Below are 5563 nucleotides of genomic sequence, written 5' to 3'. Positions count from 1 at the left end.
AAAACGCTCAGACAGGTCGATTTTAAAATTATCAAAGTATATTATAACATCAATGTTTCGAACTTTACACGATCCCTCTTCAGGTGACAGGCGTAACTTTGATTTTTTTTAATGGGAAAATACATCATGTGACAGCTCATTTAAAAGTGTTTGAAATGGTGATTTCAAAAATGTATAACACTTTAATCATTTTTGAGAGCCCAGGGGCAAAATTTCGATCGAATTATTTTTAAACGCATTCATTTTTTTGGAATCCTGAGAAAACTAATAAGTATTTTTGAAAAATTTAACCGCAGAATAAAATACTACATTATTACTGAGGGCTGAAAGTCCCTTAGAATAAACAAAAAGTTTCTTTTGAATAGTATATTTGAAATAAAAAAATCATACTAAATTTTCTTTTTTTCACCCCTGTGACTTATTAAAATAATCATTATAGAAGTTCTCAGGGACGTCAGACCCTCGATAATACTGTAATATTTTATTCTGCGTTTAAATTTTCAAAAATACTAATTATTTTTTTCATTTAGGATTCGAAAATTCATTTTTAGTTCATCTTATAAATAACATCACAAGACAATATTAAAAGTAAACACTTACAAACATAAGACACTGACAAGTTTATTTTTAATTAGAATGTTCTCCCGTATTTACCTATCAGAAAAAACTTACTTTTATTCAAATATAAAAAATAAGTAATATCTTATCCTTATCTTCCTTCTACTACAGACTACACTTGGAAACAAAATGCAATTATTATTCGGCACTTCGGTAGAGGTAACAGCATTGTTTAACAAAGAACTCTTTTTTAAACAATGGTAACACAGAGAAGCTAGGGGTATCACGATAAGAAAAAGCCGTTACATTTCAAATGGTCAAGCAAAACATTTATTGTCTCAACAACCACGATTATTGTCACAATTAACGCATTGATTGTGGGAATTAAAGGCAGTAGTAGATTGATTAATGCATTCGTTGGCACAACAATCAGTGTACATCTATTCAATAATCATATATTACTCTATATTAACAACATTTGTACATTGTTTTAATTAAATCTGTACGTTGTCACAATAAACCAAGGTAATTGCTTGTCATCTACGAAATCAAGAACGTGAGTTGCTGCCACAATTAACAGTATTTATTAAATATACGAAACTAAGTTATTGGCTGAATAAATTGAGTGTTATTGAATAATGTACTCTAGTTATTCTCACAATTATTATTCAATCATTGTGGCAATAACCAAGTACATTCGTCAATGTCTAAAAGTTCGTTGAAACAACAAAATAAATTGTTGTGACAACGAAATACTATTCAATAATCACTGTTAATCAATATTACGAACTAAATTTTTTTGAGTGAAATGAACTATACGAATTGGGTACTAAAGAAGGGTGATTGCCCAATTGTATAGCAGCAACCAATTTACCATCTGCAAAGAATCCTTCATTTCTCTAGAATGGTTCCCAAACTAAACATTTCATTTGGGTGAGTATGTTACAAAAACGTCTTTGTCGGGTGGGCAAAGCTATCAGCGATGTTCTTGCAAAAGTAAATGTAAAACAGTTAAGTGTAAATGTAAAAAAAATGGAAAGTTGTGTAATTCCCAGTGCCATGAGAGTTTGCCATGTCATAACAAATAATAAGCAAGTAAAGTAGTAGTTGTTAATTCAGCTAAAAAATAACTCAATTCAGATTAAACAAAATGTCTCTTGTTTGTAATTCAGTTCAATAAAACTCACACTTCTTCAATAGCTATTGAAATTTATTGTTTTTATTTCTTGATTTTATATTTTTACCGCTGGTCATTGTGGTAGGGGAGCAAAGTATGCTAAATGTGCAGTCACTCGAGAGCTTTTCGGACCTATTGGGTTGTGAAGAGTAGGTCCTAAAACCAAAAAAAGTTAAGTAATGTTTTCCATTTTAGTGGGCGCTTGTCATTTTTTAATTTAACTTTCCATTTCCAACAATCGTTTTTTCCGATTTTAACGCCATCTATGCATAATTCGAAAAAATATTTCGAATAAAAGTTACTTATTTTTTTGTAAGGAATCCAAATCTGCAATAAAAAATGGGGCTCCTATTTAAGATTTTAAAGTAACCCCCCACCCCACCTCCGTGGGGTGGTGGGGTTAATATTTTTTTCAAAAATATTCGATCTGATGTTCATTCCGCGAAATATCGCGGGATTCGTATTTAAAATATTAAATTTACCCCCCACCCCTCTCCGTGGGAAATCGTGTTTGGTATCATTCGATAGACTTTTAAAAAATATTGAGCAAATATTTTTTAGTTTTTCGATCTGTCATTCATTTCGCGAAATATTTGCATTTTTCTTGTGAAATTTTGGGACTCACCCATTTCCTTACGCCCGGCTCAAATCGTCAGATTTTTTAAATATAGGGGAAGGTGGTCTATAGTGGGACACTTTTGAACATTTCAGTCTTTCGGTTGCATCTCTTATTTTTATAAAGGTTTGAACGTATAAAATCACTGCTTTGAATATCCTTGATTATGTGTCAATTGGAATTTTAGATAAAGTTAATAGAAAGGACTGCATAATCATTGTCCCAGTATGAACCATTTGTCCCAGTATGGACCAATATTGGTTCATAGTGGGACTATTGGTTTATATGGGGACACATATGGTCCATACAGAAAGCATTTAAAACATTTTAAATGGAGAAAAATCAAACTGGAACTGTAGCTGATTTGCTGAACGTTCCGTTGAACCTATTGCGCTAGGTTTTGGTAAAACCCTAACAATACTATCTTGTTCTATTGTGTCTATATCTTCTTTCTCGGGATAAGTAAATGTATTACCCAATGTTTTACGAAGGAAGGAAATCACATATTCACCGTTAATAATATCTTCAACACATCCAGTATAATGACGAACAGTTTTTTTGGTAGGGTATTTCACAATAACAAAATCGCCAATATAAATATCTGGCTCTAAATCATTGTCCTCATCGTCACAAAGTGCGTTTAATTCCATGTCGTCGTCTGTTTCGGACTCTTCAGAGCTTGATTGGGGTTTGTACCTTTTGTTAGGTAATAAATCTACACTACATATGTTCTTATTTTTTTAGTTTCTATTTTTTGTAATGCTCCAAACCCTTGTTTTGTGACTTTTTGTTTTTTGTTTTCTTTTAACTGTTCCTTTTCTTGTCTTTGTCTATACTCTTCTTCTATTTTATCTTTTATAGGAGTGTCTGTAAGTACTAGTGATTGCCCCTTCTTTCTTTTGGTGGTATTTTTTCTAGGAGGTGCTTTTGGATGAGGCCTAATGCCTTCAGGTGTTATTAATATTGATGCTCTATAATGAGAAGGTCCAGCTACTGGAGGTAAATCAGAAGGTTCAAAATAGGCAGTATTAATTTCATTTGAATCAACTGATATCTTTTCTATGGGAACAATATGAACCTCAGTGGATGACTGGGGTGGAGTATTTGCTTCGGTTGTTGTAGTATTTTGAGGTTCTGGATTTGGTAAAGCTGCAACTCCAGACGGTCGATCTGTGACATAAGACATCATGAAATCTTGGTCTGTAAAAATGTTGGAATTCAGCGGACAAATTCCAATTTTCTGGAAACCTTTTAAGATATTGGTTGGGGTAAAGGCTAAAGGAAATGCTTTACTAACAATTTCACTTATGTTATAAATTGTTAAAGGTGTACCCGGGTGATTAATCATCCATTCATCAGATTCTATATTGTAGTATGATTTGAAGGGCCCATGGCAGGAAACATCCAAAGGCTGCAGCCGATGACTGCAGTGTGGTGGTATGGTCAAAAATACTATGCCATTATCTTTTGCTTTCTTTAAAACATCAACTGCATAATGGCTTTCATGATTGTCCAATATAATTAATATCTTTTTAGCAGGAGAGCAGTTAGTATGTTTGATAATATGATCCAAACATTCTGAAAATGTGTTCGCAGTCATCCAACTTGAAGGAAATGCGGAACCACCAGAACCAGGAGGAGCGTGTTGTAACATTTTTGGGATAAATTTTTTTCTTGGGAAAACCATAAATGGTGGAATAAAAGTACCATTTGCAGATATTACAGAACACATTGTTACTAATATACCTCGTTCTCCCGAAGTGATTTTTCCGACTTGTTTGCAACCACTTTGCGCTAATATCTTTGGAGGCTTGTGAACAGTCGTAACTCCGGTCTCGTCTAAATTATAAATGTCACTTGCACAAAATTTATACTTTTGAAGCACACTCGTTAGATTTTTAAAAAACTCACTAACATTGTGTTTGTTAAAGCTTGTCGCACGAGACAAACTGGTAGCTTCCAGTGTGCGTAACTTCAACCGCGAATTACGATGTCGGAAATTTTTCATCCATTCAGTCCCAGCAGCACCATTTAAATTCCAAGAATCTGGTATAACAATTGAATTTGTGATGGCAAAAGAATAAGCCAAAATTCTAGTCTCTCTTTCAGTTAAACCGTAGCACATATAAGAGGCATCAAGTAAATATTGTGCCAACATAGCTTCTTGTGCTTCAGTAAATACGGATTTATACCCATGTTTTTGTGTAAAATCATAATTCTCTGTTTCATCACCTGAGAGAGCCTTATATTTTGAAACATGACGCTGCAAAGCCGATTTTGACATAGAGTTTATTGCTGCTGCTTCTCTTAAGGTTTTCTGACCGCTGATTACTTGTAGGACAGCTTTCTTTATCTGGTTTGCTCTTTCCAAGTGAAGTATCGCACTATCTTCATAATGATCTTGTAGCTTTCCCTTCGCCCACTTAGGCATTGTTAAAAAATCTGTAACAAAATTAAACAAGATATAAAAATTATCATCTTTAATTGTTTTTTATTCAATTTGGCAACATTGATATGTTTTAAATATACAAAAGTTAAAAATATTTAATTAGAAACCTACTTTTAAATAAAAATCATCAGAAAAACGCTTAAAACATACACTATTTACATGCGTCCCAGTATAGACCACTTTTTTAGATGTCCCAGTATGCACCACATAGGTATTTCCCAGTATGAACCATTCCACAAAAAATAAATTCTAACTGATTACTTAAAATTGGCAACACGAAAACAAATATTTTCTAGCCGATCTACTCTCTCATATCATAACCTCAAAACATACTAAGTATGGTTTTAAAATGTTTACTAATAAAAAAGTTATAAACGAAATTATTTGACTCTAAATGTAGAAATGACATATATTTACTTACCTTTTTATTGAAAATATTAAATATTTCTCTTATTATCGACCGGAAACCGCAAATTAATCACAAAACACAACGTGTCTGAACATATGACTCAACACAAGTGATTTGAGGTGTTCGACACAATTTACAAGGTTGCCAGGTCATTTGTCCCACTATGAACCATGTCCCAGCATAGACCACTCTCCCCTACACTCTTTTGCATGTACTCAACTTAGCTTATCTTAATCTGACAAAATTTCGAGTTTTTTTAAAGATAGATTTTTTTTTCGGGCCCCCCTTAACGAACTCCCCTGTATTAAGATCCAATATATGGCAGAGGTACATCTGCAGGGTACCAGGTTTCTC

The sequence above is a fragment of the Diabrotica virgifera genome, chromosome 7, assembly GCF_917563875.1.
Source record: "Diabrotica virgifera virgifera chromosome 7, PGI_DIABVI_V3a".
NCBI classification, from domain to species: domain Eukaryota; kingdom Metazoa; phylum Arthropoda; class Insecta; order Coleoptera; family Chrysomelidae; genus Diabrotica; species Diabrotica virgifera.
The sequence above is the reverse complement of the archived record's forward strand: the minus strand, read 5'-3'. Positions refer to the sequence as shown.